This window comes from Schistocerca gregaria, chromosome X (assembly GCF_023897955.1).
Source record: "Schistocerca gregaria isolate iqSchGreg1 chromosome X, iqSchGreg1.2, whole genome shotgun sequence".
In the NCBI taxonomy this organism is placed as follows: Eukaryota; Metazoa; Arthropoda; class Insecta; order Orthoptera; family Acrididae; genus Schistocerca; species Schistocerca gregaria.
This window is the reverse complement of record NC_064931.1, coordinates 779675982-779697703: the sequence shown is the minus strand read 5'-3', so window position 1 is coordinate 779697703 and position 21722 is coordinate 779675982. Positions and strand designations below refer to the sequence as shown.

General features: G+C 39.1%; 1 protein-coding gene across 3 annotated transcripts in view; it reads right to left on the bottom strand.

Annotated features, from left to right (window-relative positions):
• Nucleotides 1–21722, bottom strand: part of LOC126299453 (kinesin-like protein KIF3B) — a 156512-nt gene that overhangs the window by 64161 nt on the left and 70629 nt on the right. The window lies entirely within an intron of this gene.

Here is a 21722-nt window from a genome sequence, read left to right as displayed (position 1 = left end):
AGTACTGAAGTTAAAGAAATTTGAGAAAATATTGGGCAGTACTGGGAAATCATTCGGACAGGGGTGAAAAAAGTTTTTTTAAATGGAGATATTTTCTTAGTGGATCCATTAACAAGAAACAGAATTTTAGATGGTAAACAGACGCCTATGAAGCCCAGTTTATCTTGAATGAGTGTTTGCCAGTGAACACAGATAATTTTGGAAGCAGAGATGTTACAATTCCCCAGGGTACCACACCTGCCAAAGTGCACAAAGCAAATAGTGATGAGATAATAGCATTATAAGAAAATGAACAGCCTGAAAGGACAGTTTCCATAAATTCTGCCTCAGTTGTGTCCCTTATAAAGGCGGAAACTGGAAAGAAACTTCAGCACCTGTATAAGTCAGATCAGGAAGTATCTTTCCCTATTCTAGCTGAATTCGCAACTTTTTTTGAAGAAAATAAACAATTTCTGGCAAAACTAAGAAAGAACCATTCAGATAAAAAGCCCATGTGCACCGGAACTGTTACACAACAACCAATGAGTTCCCTTCGCTATAATTTACATTCTACCCCACTGTACAATTAGCGGTCTACACTGAGATCAAATTTTATCATGAGTCTTAGGTGGCAGATAGCACTAGTATTTCTATGTCACTATTTTTTAGCTATATCGATAAGTCTGTTGTGTCTTTGCCTCAATCAGGCCCTGACTAGTTAAGATATAGGCATGTTAATTTGATATAACCACTGCCTGGACAGAACTTCTCCCCAATGCAGTGCTGCTATTGGCAACAGCCTACTCGGTGCAGACATCTGGCCTTCATCAAAAAATGCCAGCCACACAGCTGATCCTGCTTCTCCACTGTGCACCATTCCTTTTTATTGAGGTTTACTTCAATTCCCCACAACAAGCATGCATGCCCCTGTGCTACTAATGGGTCATTACTTTTACATTTGCATGATACGTGCTCCCCATCATCCCACATCTACTTATTTATTTACATTTTATCATCTGCCTCTACTAGTGAATGGCTTTTTCATATGTTGGCATTATTTTGCTATGTTGAGACACTGTTGTTACATAATTTTCACCATTGTCTGGTATGGTGAAGTTATGTTCCACATTTATGAATTTGAAAACTTGCTTTACAGAAAGTGCAGATCACACGCCAGTTTTGCACAGTACGCTGCTTTGTTGTTTTGAAGCACTCTGCAGAGATATCATCCCACACACTACCAAACTGAACCACCTATTGTTCAACTGCCACTGAATAAGCACAACACAGCATTGCTCCATGCGCCCATTCACTAAATAGACATTGGTTTCGCATTTCAGAATCGTTTTGTAGGCTCTGTTTCTTCTTGGAACATACTGAAGACAGTTTGTCTCAGACACTACAAATTCAATTGGTCCCTGACTGATTGTCGAATTAACAACAATTTTTGTCTACTACATAAGAATTAGCTAGTTGTATGCCATTCCATACCCCATTGTGGCTACACTCTTGTGTTACAATCGTAATTTCACCCCACACACATACCAGGTAATGCTGGCTAACAATGGTCTTCCATTCAAAGCATTCCATTGCTATATCCTGGGAGATAAATTCCCTTCTCCACACAGTTGAAAGAAACTTTGGATACCACTACCAATCCATCGATGTTATTCATTCTGGGATTTAACTTCTCTCTCAGTACACATTCTGCTTTATCATTTCTTCTGGATATTAACAACACTGAATTGTTTAAGTCCTTGGACTAGTTGATGACACAGGCACACCAACAAATCTCAGTATATCAAGTTACCACCCACATTACAATATTCTAGAATATTCTACTTAACATAACTGTTCCAACAGTAACTTCTGTCCTGCTTGATTTTCTGACACTGAGCACAAAAGTATATTGCTGTCTCACACAGTAGTAGAATGTGTACAGCGACTCCAGCTCATCGTGTGCCTTGGCCAAATTCTTGTCGCCTGTAATGAGGTGAAATGTAAAAGTTAAAGATGACTTATTTTTGCACTGTCATGAACTCTAATTTTGTAGTCTCAAATGGTTCAAATGGCTCTAAGCAAAATGGGACTTAACATGTGAAGTCATCAGTCCCCTGGACTTAGAACTACTTAAACCTAACTAACCCAAGGACATCACACACATCCATGCCCGAGGCAGGATTCAAACCTGCGACCATAGCAGTCACGTGGTTCTGGACTAAAGTGCCTAGAACCGCTCGACCACAGCAGCCGGCTTTGTAATATCACCTAGGATTTTTTTCCTTCAGTTAAAACTATTACTATTCTGTATTTGTCATATGAAATGCTTGCTTTTGCCACTGTTTCAATTAATAGTCATTTATGATTGGCCTCATTTGTTCATTTGATGTTTTGCCACGAGCTATTTTTACAGTCTTTCTATTCAGTTTAACTGAAATTAATTAAATTATTGTTGTGATAGTCGAACTTTGAGTCAATGAAATCACTCTTCAGGTGTTTATTGTAAATGATTTATTATTTTTTTTATAAGATTCATTACAGCAATGAGAAGTGTCACATTTTGCAATTGTCATTTTAGACTTTTGTTACTTAAATCTAATTTCATACATCATTCTGGCCAATGCTCAAAAAGATTTAATCAATTAACAGCCTTTGTACCTTCTGCACACTGCTATATTTTCAGTTTTGCAACTTCTCTTTGATCAATTAAATAGTTAAAACATCACTTAGAGGATGTAATCAATGGTGCAACCAAACTCTAAATACAGTTTACTTGTAATGCTTCCTGATTACATTTAAAACAAACTATTGTGCTCCAAAATTCTGTTCCATGACTTCAAACTGCCTTATCATCATGTAAACCACTTGGTGTCACCGAGGTGGTTACCAGGCCACTGTTGAGCACATTGGATACTGTGTGCCGATGCTGTCTTAAAAAACTGCCTGCAGTCTGATAAGAAGACCTTCCAATGTCACAAAACCCCTATTCTATTACAAATTGACTTGGTCTGTAACATCCTTTAATAATGCTGGAAGTCAATCATTCAGTTCCTTTAGAAATCTTAAGAACCGACCTGTAAACATGTATCAACCAATTTTATATTATGGCCTAATCCTTGTACGAGTGTTTCAGATGCTTGTATTCCTTAAAGCTGTCTCTGAAACCAGGTTCATCTAACTTTGTAATGCAGCCACCATCTCAGTCCTGTGTTGAGAACTGTAGTCACCACACAGTGACATAACAATTACACTCACATTCCAAGATTTGAATTGTTAAATGAAAATTGTATATTGTCAATCCCACATCTGACATCCATTGAGACTGTTGAATTCACCTGTGTTGCATTCTTTCAGAGAGTGGGGAGGAGGCATATGAGGTGCTCCCAGCTCCTGAATGCAAGTAATTTCTATAACTTAAATTTTACAAAGATGCCGCCTTTTCGTATGTTGCCCTTCAGGTGATGCAACAACAATTGACTGGCTCATGCTGGACTAGGCCAAATAATCATCAGCAAAACCACCCTGCCAATCAAATCACATTGCAGGGTCACCTGACTTGTGAGACTGAGGGCTCTTGGAGCCACGATCAAGAAACATCTCTTTTGTTATGAGCTGCCACCTAGAGCAGATGATAAACGGCTTAGTCTCTTTCACCTGGCATTTTCCCTTCTCCTCTAAGAGGTTACAGGAGTGAAAGGTGTGCTGTACGTGGTGGTGGTGGTGATCCAGATGGCACTAGTTGTGAAGTAGTCATTGAAATCTTGCACGTTGAGCTCTGTTGCATGCCATGCCACTGGGTGGTCCACCATAATTTTTGCAACAGTTTGGCGGCGGCTGTTCATTCTAGTTGACACCTAAGGTAACTGTACCTCTTGTCTGTGTACCTATCAACGACACAGTGCTTTTGCCTTTCGGTGAGTCGTCTCCTATATTCCAATATAATTCACAATTCTCAACAGAACTTTTCATACATTATTATAATATTCCATTGCAGTATAGGAGCCATTAATCATGAGTGGTTTTCTTCTACCATGTTTTGTTCAAATGTGTTGTACAGTGGATGGAGAAGTACAATTACCTCCCACTTTGGCAGTGTATGTATCTAATTTCATTTCATAGTAATCTTCATTGATTACCACTAACCTCCACCTATCTGATGCTTTCGTGCTGTGTTTCTTTGAATTACAACAGTTTTTGGGCATGGATTTCATCTTGTGTCATCATGATGCTTTTTGCATCTGTCTTTGTAGCTGAGTGTTGTTACCACAGTTTGGCAGGGGTCTTGGTTGGAACTGATTTAGAAGTAGCTGCAGGCTTAATAGCATGGGTATTACTGGATGTACGTTTAATGTATAGGAGTTTGTGCCAAAATCTGTTGGCTGTGTTTTCGTGACAGAATTAACTTTTACTACAGTTTTTCTGAGTGGCAGCAAAGACAGTTGAGAAAACATGAGGTTGCAGGGCCTTGCGTTCTTGTTTTGCTTCTGTACAGAAAATTCTCCTTGTCACTTTCCTTTCCTGAATTTTATTTTCATCTAAAAACACCAGGAAATTCCTGGTTGACTACCTGAGATGTTTACACAGAAGTCTATCACCGAATACCATGACTGCTTCATAGGCAACTTTCTTGTATTTGCCACACACAAAGCCTTTCCATCATAACTTACTGCGGTGTGAGCAATCTTTGATATTTACAGCACCAGACTGGATTGGGTACATAAGGTCTTACTGCCAGTCAAATAAATGCAGCCTTGATGTGTTCTGAAAGTAAAGGTGAGTTGAAAATTAGAAAGAAAGTGGCACTCTTCAGCAGCTCACCATTCACTCTCCTCATCATGTTTTGAACTTCTGTTATGCCTTCCATTTTCCACTCTTGGGCGATTTAATCTCAAATCATACAGGTCAAGAGTGAATGTGTCATCACTATTTCAAAGTTTGCTGAAAAGAACATATGTTGAAGTTCCACATGATACCTCTCCAAAACGACAATATTTTTGATTTTCTGATGATTTGTTAAAACACTACAGACCTCTCCAACTGAGAGTATTTGTGAAAATGTCATAACGAAAGCGAAAATCGAAAAATTATAATAAGGAAACCAAAAGTAATTGAGATCTGTATTTATTTTTAATAAATACTTTGTTCTCAACACTATGAGACATGATTAATGCACACACACTTCTAAATTTTCCTTGTTTTTGAAAAATAAGCTATGAAAATTTGTAACTTTTTCAAATTTCTAAATTGTGTTTTGAAAATATGAATAGTCACAGGATGTTAACTGCTTTGAGAAATGATAAAGTGCAAGGACTGCTAACTGTCAGCTATGACATCAATACATGAAATTCGTAAACTGTCAAAATATTGTACATAAAGATGAGAGAAACTGAAATCTTTTGGATATTTAGAAAGTATTTTCTCCAAAACCCCCATTCTAAATCTTCTAAAAATTTCATGGGACGTTAGTTGGTCTTTGTACTTAGGGAATGTACAATCAGAGTGGGCAATACTTGTTTGTACAAAATGTGAGAATTTTTTTTATGTAGATGTAGCTCTACTCTCTAGGTCAAAAAACAATGGACACTTGAATATTTAAATTAAGCCTTGATTTTAAGTAAATGTTGTGCAAAACTGGTATCTCTCAATCAAACTAATTACTTCACAACATTATGAGTGAGGGGTAAAACAAGTCATAATTTTGTTCGAAAGAATTTTGTAACAAAAATAACATATATAGAATGTTTATACCCATTTTCCTTTTTATGATATTATTCACAAAATTATCATCATCTTCTGTCATGATTTTACTTGTTCATGACTTTCCATGAATTAAAATTGCCTACAATGTAACAAGCAACACTGCACTGTTGAAAATATTTCATTAGTTTTTTCATCTGCTTCTCATTGAACTTGAGTAACTGAGCTGAATTTGCACACGGACAAGGATGATCCAACAAGAGCAGTACTTGGGACGGCACATTGGTCTTTGGATGATGGCCATTTGATATCATTAGCAGGACCATGGTGTGTCATAATAAAGGAGACTGTTATATCTGCAGCTCATGAGAAGACCTATTATCTGCCCCACCCACCACTGATTGTCACACACACAAGAAATGAAGTAGCTCACTACAAAGTCTCCTAATATATACATTGGTCTCTGCATTTCAGATACAGTAACAGGCTGCATTTCATGGAGAACTGTTCTTGCAATGTATGTGCCATTCTAGGATGCAACCTATTAGTGACCTGATTGAACTTCTACCACGCATTTTGTAGCAGAACAATCTTCTCTTTGTTTTAAATGGGATTCCCTTAATGTACTTTCGTTTAGAATTAAGAGTTTCGTGTTTGTTACTAATGTTGATATGATTTGTACAAATCCAGTAGCATCTCTTATGGCATCAACAGCTATATGCTGGAGATTAAATCTTGTTGCAATATGTTTACTGAGATCTCCTCTCCCACCATATGCACTTTCTCCATGACCTGTTGCTGAAAATATTCCATTTTTGTCTCAATTCCTGCACTACAGTGTTGACCACGCTCATAAAGCTGAAAACTGTTTTTAAAATGAAATTCTGCACCATAAGTCACATACATGTTTAGGAAATGCATGGCTTCTTGATGCTTTGTCATCAACCAACATATTGATAGCATGACATGCATGTGCATTGTTATGAACAAGAGCATCACTGAAAATAGCAAAACACTGTGATGTTCCAAGGAAGTAAACAACACATGTGAATATTGACACCTGTGATGTATGCCAGTGGTAACTTTGAATTTCAGTCTGCAAAGCAACAGACCAGTTCTCAGCAAAGTCGAAATGAAGAACTAATGTGTCAATCTTCTGAGATGTGGCTGATTTCACTTCTGCTATGGCTTGTCTCTGAATCCTCTGGATATGATGGTGAGCTATTCCTTTCATGACCCAATGCCTAACCCCTGTAACAAACTTCTCTGGCTCTATCGTCTTCTTCACCAACCCTCCTCCCTCCCACAATGCATAGGTTATGCCATTGTCAGCATCCTTATGGTGTCATGTTTCAATAGTCATCACTTCAGCACCAGGACACGTTGCACACTTCTGCAACCAACATTTCTCTTACAGCTCTTGACATATACACAAACACATCAGGTCTAACTCTGCACACTTCTTCCCTGTGACACTGCTTATGGCGAAACAAACAAGTTTCAAATTAGTGCAGTAAATAAATTGCATACTTCCTTCACAGATTGTTATTTGACCCATTTTGGCCGTAAGGAGTAGAATTTTGTGAGACTAATTTTTAAATTCAGGTTCTCCTTTTCCATTAAAAGATATGCTTCTCTTATTGATCTTGTCATTTATCTTTTTAACTTTTTCACCATTCTCACTAAAAGAGATAACATCAGCCTGGTTAGGACTTTGCCTACTGCAAACTTTGTCATCACTTAAGTAATATTGCAGAGCACCAGCATATCATCTTGCAAGAGATGCCCATAGTGAGAATCTGGGCATGCCCAAATACGTTTCTCATTCTTTATTTTATGATCTTTTGAAATCAAATAATGTGAGGAGGCGGATATGTATATCTGCATCTGCTGCTTAGAGCAGCTATCTGGAATCCATGTCAGTAACTGTACCTTGTCAATGTAGGTGGCTACTGAGTTAGAAGTATTCAGGTTTTGAAACACACATCACATTTCATGTACGTATCACTATCTTCAGGTTCTGCACCAAGTGCATCTACATTATTATACACTTCACAAAGTTTTGAAGATGTTGCTTGTGTAAAACTTGTTTCAGTTTCTTTCACTTATCTTTTTATATACTGTTTTCTTCTTGGGCTTCTTACCTTTCCTGGATGTTTAAGGGGGGATATAGAAGGGACTGCAGTAGAAATGCTAACATTCAATACAACAACTTCACACCCAGGAATATTAACATATGCACTGCTTTATTCAGTTTCACATTTGGGTGATGGTGATCGTTCAGGTGGGTTGTCAATAAATTTCTCTTGTAGTGAGTGTAACAATTCCCGCACGATGGATGTGATGCTAATACCATTACTTGAGGACCAAGATATTTCTGCAGTACCTCTGACGGTGTTCCAACAACTCTTAAGTGTTTAACACTTTTCTTAAACATCACCTTCTTGTGTCTTTTTTCATAGTCCACACACACCTCACTCTTTCACTATTGTATTTCCTCACCTGACATCGTTGTAACAAAAAGTTCAAACCACACACAAAACTCAATGGAGAAGAGTTTATGTGCAAGTTTTCACACCTTTGTTATAAACAGAAGAGCACTGGAAACAGTGTTGCCAACATGGATATTTTACACTAGAAATTTAGTGATGTGAAATATGCAAAATGTTGAAAAATTTTTAACACTGTACACAGTAAAATATTGCCCACTGTGTTTGCACTGGCTACTAACATATTAACCAAACGATATTTTGTGTAATTTTCAAAAGTTTTCAGTTGGAGTTATTGAGTAAATAATTTGTAAAAGCTCATTAAAATGTATTTTTTGTAATAAATATTTACATAATACAGATAGCTGGAGCAGAGAAGATTCTATTTATAATTACATCAGTAGTATCTGTTAACATGACAGGAAAAATAGTGTTCTGTGACTTTAAAAAAACTGGAAAAATGAACTGAAATTTCTTATTTTTGTCTTAAATTTGTAAGTTAAAGGAAGCCCACAAGTGTGCAGGTATCAATTAAATTTTGACACACTAAGAGGGAGCTTTAACGCAAAACATATGCCAGGTCTCCAATCCATTAGGTTTATTAGTTATATTTTTTTTGTTCTCTACTGTTTCAGAATTATTTACAAAATATACATTTTTCAAAGGGCAGTAGCATTTACAAAAACCAAGATAAAACAAAAATTCTTTCTTCTGAACACTTATGATATAGAGGCCTAATACATATTTTTTCCACAGAAATTCATGACCACGAGTTGACAAGACTCGTGTGATTTGAGATGGAATCACCCTCTTCTTGAAGTTCAGCATTGCACATATCCACAATGTCTACAACTTATTACTGAAATTTAAAGTACTGCATTTTTCTACTGACAGAGCATTTTGACCAAAATTGTTAGCAAGCAAAAAAGCCTGTTCACTGGGCGAAACTTAACAGTTTCAATCAAAAGCATATCACTGCAAAGTCAATTGATTGATTTCATTACAGTACCACTTATATTTCCCAGTGTTTTCTTGATTAAGGGGGATACTTTCTCCAAAGGCCACCCTCCTCTCACCATTACAACAAAGACTATCTGACTGTGTCGTGGCCTGTTACAATAATCAAGATTAAATTTTCCTTCAGGATTTACAGGGAGATTTTTGTGCCACGTCAATTTAGCTGTGTGGGTATCTGTGATCTCTTAATGGCTCACTCATAATATTGAGATTTCTGTGTGTCTTTGTGAGGCTTCGTGGTGTTTCTGTGAATAGCTAGGGGTCTATAGAGTCCACCCACGCCCTCTGGCAGCGTAGTTCTTATACAACTGAGTTGCAAATGGATCTCCAGAGGTTGCCCACTAATAGTTGTTTTAGCTTAGTGGTAATTCATCCAATCAGTACACAATGAGACAGTTTTTTTCTATTTTTTTGAAACAGAGATTTGTACCATCTAGCCTAGACTACCTCTCTCTGAAACAAACATTCCACTGCAGTTATGCCTCATGGTGGTTGTTCAGACATGTTGTTGTGACTCGCCGATCATTCATTACGCATCCTCTACATGTGGCGCTGTCTGCCAGCCATGCAGCAGCTGCGCCACCTAAGCGGCCAGCTGAGCAGCGGCCGCTAGACTGGGACTCAGTGCTCATTCAAATGCTAACATGTACACTTGTCTTGCTTGTCAACTTACTCTGTGACTTATATGTGTTGGTGTCGTTCTGAAATATATGTGTTAAACTTGATGTTATAACAATTGGCAATGAGATAGTGGATTTTTTCCTTTTCACCTTTGACCCACAGGTTTCCATGGCTACTGTCGAGCAACTATTGCAAAATCTCCTTGAACAGCAAATGCTTCTAACAGCGGCGATTAGTGATTTTATTGCGGCGTCAAATGCGGGGCATTTCTCGGCGTTGGCTATAACTCCTTTTCCTCCTTACAATGAGACGGCGGAAGACTGGTCTGATTATGAAAAACGTCTTCGACAGCACTTCTTGGCACTTCATGTCACGGACGAACAACCATGTAAGTCTCTGTTCCTTTCCTGGATTTCACCTCAAATGTATCAGTTGTTGTCGCAATTGGCTCCTTTGAAGGATCCTGCGTCTTTGTCCTTTGCTGAAATGTGCTCACTTCTGTCTGTCTATTTTCAAAAGCAAACGCATGTGGTAGCCTCTCGTGTTGCCTTTTATCGTTGTCAAAAACAGCCACGTCAATCCTATCGCACTTGGGCTGCTGAACTTCAAGGCCTCAGTCGAAAGTGTTAATTTGTTACTGATGCTCACAAGGAATCCTATGTCGATTCCATGGTACGGAATGCTATTATCCGGTCGGCGCCCGACAAAGAAGTTTGGCAACGTGCCCTTCAGTTGGCAAATCCGAGTCTAGATGAAGTTCTCTCCATTGCGCAGTCTTTTGAAATTTCTCACGCCGCTGGGGCACAAATAGAGGCATGGGGTGATGTCAGGGAAATACAACCTCTGTGCGCCATTGACGACGCGTGCGGCACGTCCCTGCCGGCCGACGTGGCAGCAGTGCGCTCCCACGCGCAGCCTCAGCCTAACCGTAAACAACCCACTAAGAAACTGCAGCAAAACCCCTGACAACTTCCTTCATGTCCGCGGTGTTTTACGAAACATTCACACGAGGATTGTCCCCAACGTTGGGCTGTGTGTCAAAATTGCAAAAAGGAAGGTCATGTGTCTTCTGTTTGCAAATCCGACCGCATACATGATGTTCATGAACACGACGCTGATTCTGATTCTGTGTTGTATGTCAATTGCACTTCTTCCCTTTCAGGGAAGTTATTCCTCACTGCCCAAATCCTTGGTCGTGATGTTCGCATGCAGGTGGATACCGGTTCTGCTGCCACTATAATTAATTCTCAGACATATCTTCAGTTGGGTTCTCCACTCCTGTCACCTGCCACTCGGCAATTATGGACGTACAATAAACAGAAGATTTCTCTCTTGGGACAGTTTAATGCTAAGGTAGCTTACAAATCCGTCATTTGCACTGTTCCCATATTTGTGGTCTACCAGAGTAATGCAGAGAATCTTTTTGGTTTCGATGCCTTTCGTGTTTTTGGGTTCTCCATAGATGACTCTGTCAATATCGTCTGATGCTATTCCTTATGCCAAATTGGATTCCTTGACGACATTTTTGTCCTTTTTTCTCCTGGGTTAGGCCGTGCAAACGACTTTGAAGCTCATATTATGCCCATTCCTGTGGCCCTTCGTGATCGGGTAAAATGGGAGCTGGATCGTCTCACTACTTCAGGGATCTTGCTTCTTGTCACTTCCAGTGAGTGGTCCCCTCCTCTCGTTGTTGCTAAACCAAATAGTGATATTCATCTCTGTGGCGATTTCAAAGCCTCTGTAAATGCTCAGTGCCTCATCGACACTTACCCTATGCCGCGTCCTGAAGAACTGTTCACTAAACGTGCTGGAGGCCAGTATTTTTCTAAAATTGATCTGTCAGAAGCTTATCATCAACTTCCCCTCGACGCTGCTTCCCGGCAGTTTCTGGTCCTTAACACACCTTTCGGCCTCTATCAATACCAACGCTTGCCATTCGGGATTGCTAGCACCCCTGCTCTCTTTCAACTATTCTTGGAACAATTATTGCTCCCTGTCCCTGGGTGTATCAATTACATGGACGACATTGTTGTCACTGGGTCCACCACTGAAGAACATCTTCAAAACCTCCGCACACTTTTTCATGTCTTACAGACTGCCGATCTTAAGTGTAATCTTCGGAAATCACAATTTTTTCAGGCATCTATCACGTTCTTGGGGTTTCAACTCTCTCTGGATGGTATTCATCTGCTTCAGCAAACTGTCACTGCGATCGATGCCCTTCCTCGCCCTACATCTGTTAAGGAACTGCAGGCCTTCTTGCGGGAAAATAGCATACTATCACAAGTTTTTACTGTCTGTGGCTTCGGTGGCTCAGCCGTTGCATCGCCTGTTGCATAAAAACGTGCCTTTTCACTGGTCCACGTCATGCGATGCGGCTTTCCAGAAATTGAAGACTATGCTGAAACAGGCCCCGTGCCTGGCTACTTATCAACCTGGCCAACATCTTGTTCTTGCCACAGATGCCTCTCAATACGGGGTCGGTGCACCGTTTTTCTGATGGTCGCCTACCACTGTAGCAACCACCAGTGCTCTCACCCACATTTTTTCTTTGGAATGCCTCCCCTCTAGTTACTGATAATGGTCCGCAATTTGCCTCTTCCGAATTTGCATGTCACGGCCCCACCATTCCATCCACAATCAAACGGTGAGGCCCAACGACTGGTCCGCACATTTAAGGCTCAGATGCGGAAACTTCTGACTACTTCTGCTGCTGATGATGCGCTTCTCCAGTTTCTGGCGTCTTACCGTTTCACCCCCATGGGTGACCACAGCCTGGCTGAGCTCTTACATGGACGACACGCTACTGCAATTTCTGCAGCCTTCCACCTCACGGCCGCAGGTGCCTTCACTTGGCCAGTTCACCGCCAACGACCTCGTCTAGGTACGGGGATATGGCAGGCGGCCAAAATGGAGCCCGGGCTGCATCTTACGACACCATGGCTGACGCATGTATGAAATCCAGATGGACACAGCTGTTGCAGTGCATCATTCGGACTAGCTTCGGCCTCGTGTGCCGGCAACAACTGTTCCGAATGTCGCTACACCACCTTCGGCTCTACCTGATGCTCGAGATCTTGGCATCTCTCAATACTCACAACGCAGCCCTCTCACCGTCATCGCGATGCCAGCACAAGAACGGATGCCACCGGGAGATGTGCCCATGCAGGAACCAGATGACCATCCTCTGTCAGAGCTAATCTACTCATCTCCTCCTCCAACGGACGCCGACACATCGCCCATGTCTCCTGTTATATCAACTGGACTTGCCGCAACGGGCAGATTGGTGCATGGAGCCCCAGCAGATTCGACCCCTACGTCTCCTGTCATCTCAACCCGTTATCATCGGGGTCACTTCCATCCGCACGGGAAGCCTCCTCCTCGACACTGGCCTATGGACGTTAGCCATCTCCAGAACACCTCCACCAGGACCAGCGCAACAATTTCAAAGGGGGGAAAAGTGTTGTGACTCGCCAATCATTCAAAGCGCCGCCGCGCAATTACGTGCGTCCTCTACGTGCGGCGCTGTCTGCCAGCCATGCAGCAGCTGCGCCACCTAAGCGGTCGCTAGACTGGGACTCAGTGCTCATTCGAATGCTAACGTGTACACATGTCTTGCTTGTCAACTTACTCTGTGACTTATGTGTGTCATTCTGAAATATATGTGTTAAACTTGACGTTATAACACATGCCAGAGTTTAATGTAACAGAAGGCTGTCTGTACTTAGTAGTCCACATTTCAGGAATCACAGGATCACTGTGCTTCCTCCTGGCAATCAATGTGTGAGCCCCCTGACAGGTTCATTAACTTAATACACAGATCATGTATTTCCCCACAAATAGTTCAAGAGTAGATGCAGACATATTACTTCTCTGCCACAAATGAAGGCTTAGCAAGGGCAAATCAGTCAGTCAATAAGCAGGAAACGAACATGTGTATGCACATGAGGTTTTGTTCAGCATATCGAATGAATCACAGTGCCACCATAGCTGACAATGGAACAGAAGGAATATGTTACTAAAATAGAATTTGGAACACACATTAAGATAAATATTACATTAGCTATTCTGTTACTTTTATATTACTTTTTAACTTTATAATTGTAATTCATAATACTATTTGTAACAATAAATAAATATAAATAAAAAATCCATGTACCAGCATACTAAGGTGTGGTGTGAACTGAACAGGAAATATATGAACAACAACTGTGGAATGTACATGAAACCAATATGTATCCAGCAAACAGTGATAATTAAAAATTTGTCAAGGAGCTGAAGAACATAGTAAAAGTAGCGAAATGTGACAATAATATATTGTTGTACATTTCAATTTGCTTTTGAATTTTAAAATATTAATGGTTCTTTGAACAACAGAGAAAGGAAATGGACTTCATAATTATAGTGGAGTTACATTTTCAGTTAGATAGCATGGACACTATGTTGAAAAATAACAACAGTCCAGAATTCTATGCAGTACACATGCATTTACATTGAGAATAATGAGGGCATTTACTACCAAAAAATTACAAGGAGTAGAATTGACTACTGTATTTTTTGGCACGATACAACACAATTTTGACAAAAATCAATGGAGCTGTTTCATGATTCAGAAGTTAAGTTGCATAGTGCTCAGAGCCATTTGTTTCATGATTAAATAAAGATCTTACCACAGTGTCTAGTAAGAATGTGTACACTAATATAGTGCAGTAGTGTTTGAAACATTACTTTTGTGAAGAGGAACATTAACAAATGCTAATTAGAATTTGGGTTGAAGGTTTTTTTTTTTTTTTAGCAGTGTCAATGTTGTTTACATTTACTGTAATCGAGCTTTGGTGTCCAAGTTTTTATTTAAGTAGACCTGGTAACTGAAAGATGTCTTTATAGCATAGTGCAGTCACAATCCTGTGAAAACAGCAAGAGAAGAATCACATAGTCTAGATCGGTCATTTGTAGATTTTGATTTAATTTATATTACAGATAATTTGATTATTTATGTAATAGTAAGTGGTTCCAGTGGGACATTAGGAGGTATTATGGATTGTTATTGTAGACTGTGGCCCACAATTTACAGGAAAAATGGAGACAATTTGGTCATTTTGAATATCATTGTCGAGACTGATAATGACAGGAAAACCCTGCTGGAACCTGTCAGTGTTTTGTGCATCACTACAAAGCACCTGCAGATTTGGTATTTACATACACTTTTACTAGTAATTAAACACAGGACAACCAAATGAATGCGCAGACAGTGATCAAAAGATGGCATGAGCTATCAGCAAAACCATAAGAAACTTTGTAATTATGTTAAGTCATCCAGCTTATTAACCAATAATAGTCAAACCAAACACCAAGTTCACAATGGGGAATAAAAGGGATGAAAAGCTTCCTTTTGTGGATGTATTGGTCTACAAGAGGGAGTATGAGACTCTGGAACATGGTGTTTGTAGAAAACCAACACACAAAATCCGATAGCTACATGTCGTGTCATCATACATAATATCAGTGCACAGGTGTCATGAGCATGTTGGCAAGGAGGGCTTCACCATCTCAGATGCACAAGAACAGTATCAACTTAAGCTTGTGCTTAAGGAGAATGGTTATACTGCCATACAGATCTGTTGTGCTTTGGACCTTTGCCTGAACCAGTGAAGGATGTACATAGATCTGTTGCTTGTAGTATATCTTCAAAGACTGGAAGGATTTTAAAAAGATAATATCAGAAGTTAGTTTTATCTGACAGTTAAGGCTAAAGTACTCCTTTGCTCAGTTAAATATGACCTAAGGCAGATGAGGTCTTGCGTTTGCAGACACTTTTGCCATTGCAGGGAAACATATTGGACAAGCAATTCACAGTGTTCACGGTAGATGTGTTGAGCACCATAGCCACACACAATTACTACAACCTGAGGAATCTAGGGTGGCAAGAGCACTATCTAACCGAGGGACACAGAACAATGTATGGTGAAAAGCAGATAGTTACTTGTGCATCTTCAGGGTGAATACGTGGACAAGGAAAAAAAAAAACCCGGTTCCCGGTTAAAAATACACTTTCTCCCGGGTGGAAACATAGTTTTTCCCTGTTAATTGACAGTATATTTTCTCTCGGAACTGTATAACTTATCAATCCTTTGAATGGTTATGGTTTTATACATGGGCGTACTTTTTCCCGGTGCTTTAGAAAATGAAACACCTTTTGGAAAGATGTTTGATGTGCAGTAACATGTACGCTCCATATTTTCATATTACGAAAGTATAAATTCGAATTCCACCAAACACCGCATGTTACTTTCCGAAGCATTGAAATGGAGACTGCGATGCGTATTTGTAAAGTGTGACCTTCTGGGCTATAAATTCTTCTACATGGCTCGTAATCAAAGAGCTGATTTTTAAATGAGTCCCAGATTTCTAGTGAAGTAGGCATCGACCTGATGTTAAACTTTTCAATGTGGTTTCGGGATGTAAATTTTCTCGGGTACCAGTACTTTGTTATCTCATGTCTGTTTCTTTGTTATAGCATAATGCCATACGTGCTAGAAGATGAAAACGTACACTTGAAATGCAGTGAACAATTGAAACTAGCCAATAGTTTGAAATCAAACCCTTTGTTTCAAATATATTGACTGCCTCAGCGGAAAAGATTAATAGAAGAAAATTTCTTCAGCAAACCCATAAAAATAACTTCATTGTTCTGCATGGCAATTAATGCTTGACTGTCAGAAAGGTGGAAACAAACTAAAATCTGAAACTAATAACGTATTTTAGCCTTCCGTAATTGTGTGACTGTCTTAATTCACATGATAGCTCCCGGCCAAACAAATCAATTTTGTTTTCGTTTGCCGTGAGTGCAGTAGACAAAGAGGAAACAGCAAAATCACTAAATGTGAACACGGGTTACATGGAGACTATTATTCTATTATTATTCTATTATTATTCTATTATATCTCAGACTTCTCTGGGCATCAGACCTGTATCTACGATATTTCCGAACCGGGGCAATAGTAGATAGTGGCGTCCATCAAGCGTTTGAGAGAGCACGTCAAAAATTTAAAAATCGAATTTTCAAAAATACGTTCAATTTGTAGCACACATCTTTCTGAAGACGCTGATACATAAAACATGCGTGTCCGAGGAATTGTAAGACATGTTATTTGACCTTAAGTGTGCCAAAGTGCAGCGCCATGCCTCTTCACACAGCATTCTTCTATCACACATCACTGTATTTCGGTCTGTGGAATTGAAATGTGTATATTTTGTACTGGAAACCATCAAACTACATTCAGGACAGTGGAAATTAAAATGTCCTATGGTGCCTCTCCTGCTTCCAGTCGGCCGATTTGACAACCTGCCCCTCTTCTTCTTCTTCTTCTTCTTCTTCCTTTTTTTTTTACCCTCTTAAGAAAATTTGTACTCTTTATTCCCTAGTAGCTAACAACTTGCTGCTTCATGTGACATAAAATTAAGTATAGGATACATAAAACCAGTAAAGAGAAGAGACAAGCAAGGCAGTACACATTTCTTCAATCCTTAGCTCCTAGAATTTTTTTCTCTCTAATCTTGCTATCGCTACAGCTTTACATGGCGTGCTTTCTGCGAAAGGATCTGTTACCTCAACAAAGTTGGTCAATCGTTTTGCTACACAAAAAAATCGAAATGTCGGTGTCTAATACTGAAAAAGCTGCAATTACAAATAGGCCCCAGCCTGGTGTGGTTTCTCGACCTGATTACCTATATTTTGTCACTGTCTGCGAGATAAAACAAAATAGGTCTTTATAATACTGCAGCAATTGCAACACACGCCAACTAAACGAGATTGTTTTGGCAGAAATGGTCATTTTTATAACAGGGCAGAATATAATTCACAAAGTACCAACATCAAATGTCTATTAGGCCTATTACAAGCAAAAAGCTTTACGTTAGGAAATAGTTTTACACTTCATTCATACGCTCCAGTTTCTCAAGCACGAGATCGAAAAGTAGTAGTGCGAAATTTTTATATACATTTGGAATCGTCATATTCTGCCCTAATTTATGTGATGTCACCATTTCTTCTCCTTCCTCGTTCTAACAAACAATGTTGTCATCACTAATTCTGTATCTATTCCTGCCAGTGTCAAAGCTTATTCGCCAGTTAACTTGACTAACTCTGCCAGAATCACCAGTTTAGTTATCCCGCGATTATTCTTGGGTTAGGTGTTTACGTGTTCGTACAACACATTTTCCACGCTACTTCCAGAATAGACCTTAAAGCGGCTGCTAGCCGGAGACTGTACAACTGGCCCTTGCTAGTATATTGATCTGGCCAAAAAAATTCTGTCAAAATTTCATTTTCTTGGACACACCGAGAAGATAATACGTAATCTCTCTTACCACTTATTCCCGTTAGTTGTTTATTCTCACTCTGGTAGTCTGAATCAATAGATTTCGCTAGTAAACATATCGAAAACCCAATCAAATACATAATTGGACAGTGGTTGGCTTTCTTTCATTCCGCTTTACTCTGCTTGGCTCGTATAGCCCCTTTTGTCTGCAGGAAAGTTTATTTCTAGATGTGACGAGGTTTCCACTGACAGACATCACATACACTATGCACGCATTCACAAATCAACTTATGATTCATTCAGAAATCAACTTAGACTGTTTTCAACAATGTTCAATAACCGACAGGGACACGTTTCAAAGTCATACGAATAATCGATAGACAAACGTGCCCTAGATGCTAGGTGCTTTGTGAAACAAGGTTTTTTCAACAAGAATACCACAGACACTCCTAGATCCAGGGCTGCTGCACAATCTGGCAATTTGGGCTCGCCAGTATTATTTTTCCCGGTAGCACCTAGCAGATTTTTTTTTTTTTTTTTTTTTTTTTTTTGGCTGTGACTACTTACACAGCCAACAGCCACATTTCTGCAGCCACAAGCAGAAGAAGGTACTACACAATTGTGCATGTGCATGATCCCACTTTTAACTGCTAAAACAAATCTAATGTTAACAGTTGTGATGTCATGCTCGTCGGAGACAATTTGTTGTTACGAAGCATTGCATAGTCTTCCTAAAGCCTTTGACACATTTTGCTGTTGGCAGACGCTTGTATGAGCACTGTGTTTAGTTGCTGTATATGGCGCATTTCCTTTGCAATTTAAGTTTTATTTCAGTTTTTCTCTCGTTCATGTTTTATTGCTGCAGTGTTATTCTGCAGTAGCAGGCTACAGTAATATCCTTTGTCAGAGTATTGGTTCTTACCAGTCAAAATTACAAAAATTTAACTGAGAACAAAAACGATGAAAAATTCGCAGAATTCAAAAAAATTCCTGGGTTTTTCCCAGTTTTCTCCCGGATGAAAAAATTCCCGGGTTTTTCCCTGATCTTGCTATTAGGATTGTGTCTGAAAGAAACTGTTTGAAATTAAGACTTGTGGATAATATAGACACAGAGTCTATCCTGTAAGTAAAGTGTGGAATCCTGTTTTATTTGATATTAAAAAACAACTGTCTTTGACATTGCTGGCAGAGGCACATATTCTGCAGTGATTCATCATTTTTGTCTGCTTCCACCACCCGAGCACTGTACCTTCACTTTACATTATGAAGCAGCAGCGGTGATTTCTTGTGCAGACACTTTTTGGTTCTCTGTGGCTTAAAGTGGTCACACCATTCATGGTACGAATCAGTTCTGGCAAGATTAGCAAACTGTGTTCCCACCTAAAGATGGTGGCCAGATGGACCACTGAAATAGTGTGTCCAGATGATTGAATGATTGAGTTGCATTTTTGAGAAAAGTTGGGTGTGATTTTGAAGCTCTTCAAATTTAGGGGCTACTCTTATTTATGACTGTTAATATGATATAAACAGCATAAACATGTTTTACACATTTTGTTGCCACACAAGAATGCTCAACTCATAATTGCTCATGCAAAACTTGCATCCATGATGGATTTCCATTCAAACTGTTAGTAAATTTGTATTTCAGTCCACATTAAACAAATTACATCTCAACTTAATGTGCTGAAAACATTGCCCTTACTAAACAACAGACCTTTAGATGTTTCTATAACTCAGTTGGTATTCCAAGAGAAAGATTTCATTAAGTTCATGCCTGAAATGAAACTGGCACTAACCCAAATGCTTATCCTACTTACAGAAATACCTTCTACCATTTAACTCATGTCTAAAAATACTTTTAAGGCACAAGGAAAATTCAGTTTTCATACCACATGATTCATATATATGTGAGTGTCCTTGTTGCTACATCTATCCTATGTACCCCAACAGCACCACACTCGAGTCCAAACAACGGGTGATGGAAAGTAAGAGGAGAGTTGGCTTTGACAGTACCCATGTGATGTATCAGCAAAATTTGTCCAAAATTTATTAGAAGCATAACTGTTGCCCAACTATCAGAAAGTATGAGCAGCCACAGACAAAATGTCTCCACCAGTAAAATCTAATACAATGTTGCCAAGTGTGTTGTGGCATCTCAATGAATATTCCAGTTTTAGGGCCTTTCTGTTTAACTTAAATTAATTCAATGTGTTTTGTGAGATCATGTGAGCCAAAGCTACTTGCTAAATGAATGGCACTAAATAATTCACATAGGCTGACAAGAAAATTTGAAAACCAGATATATGACTATAAAAACTTAAAAAATACTGACAATAAATAAAATGCAGTGTAAGACTCTAAACTAAGGAACAAACTACAGTGCAAAATAACAAGAGCCTGCCACAAGGAAGCCTTTCTACTTAGATTTGAAAATGTGGAGTTTAGCACTGAAACCCCTAGTAACATCAGCACTTCTGAATTCTAAAGACATAAACTAATTGATTAATACAAACAATCCTGCTGGAGGAACACCTGCAAATGACCATTTTAGTAGAGGCTGAAAATTACGCTTCAGTTATAAGGTGGTTTTTTTTGTTTTGAAAAAAAATTATTTTATTTTTCAATGCTTAAATCAAAATAAGTTTTGGGCTATTATTTGCCCCTCATCAAGTGTGATACTGAAAATAAATAAGAGACCACAACTAACAATTTTTATATGCAGTATTGAACATGAAAAAATAAAAAAGTAGTACCACATAACATTTTTGAAAATATGTGCACAGGCTAGGTGTATACCTTGCCAACTGCTGTTTTTAAAATGTTATATTTTTTTTGTTTTCTCATGTATACTAGTACTTAAAAATATTAGCATTGATCTCTTGTTTATTTTCAGTATCATACATGACGATGGGAATGCAAGCTCAAAACCAGCCGCCACTTAAGCACTGGAAAAAAAGTTACTACTAAAGTGGTATTTTCAACTTCCACTAAGTCAATAATACATATTTGTCTGCTCACTCGTCTAGCCTTAGTATATCCTCATTTATTATTGATTTTCTCAATTAATACTGCTTCTCTCTTCTTACTTCTATTTAAAGTAAATAAATCTATCATGAATCTAAAGTTTGGTTTGAACACCATAGTGGAGGTGGTATGCTGCTACCTTCCTCTGACCTTACACATTACTTACCAAGCCAGTTTATCATCAATTCAGAATCTTCTAGTTTCACAATATATTTTCTCTTTAAAAATGTCCTCTGGCAATTATTCTAACAAAATGGCTTTGAGCACTATGGGACTTAACATCTGACGTAATCAGTCCCCTAGAACTAACAACTACTTAAACCTAACTAACCTAAGGACATCACATACATCCATGCCCGAGGCAGGATTCAAACATGCAACCGTAGTGGTCGCACGGTTCCAGACTGAAGCACCTAGAACCGCTTGTCCACATCGGCCGGCTAATTATTCTAACAAAAAATTTCTTTATTTTTATGTGAGCAACACTACCATTTCTTTTAAATGCCCCCCCCCCCCCCTCCCCGCAAACACTTCACCTAACATTGGTCCTTTTTTCACTCCCCCATTCCTGTTT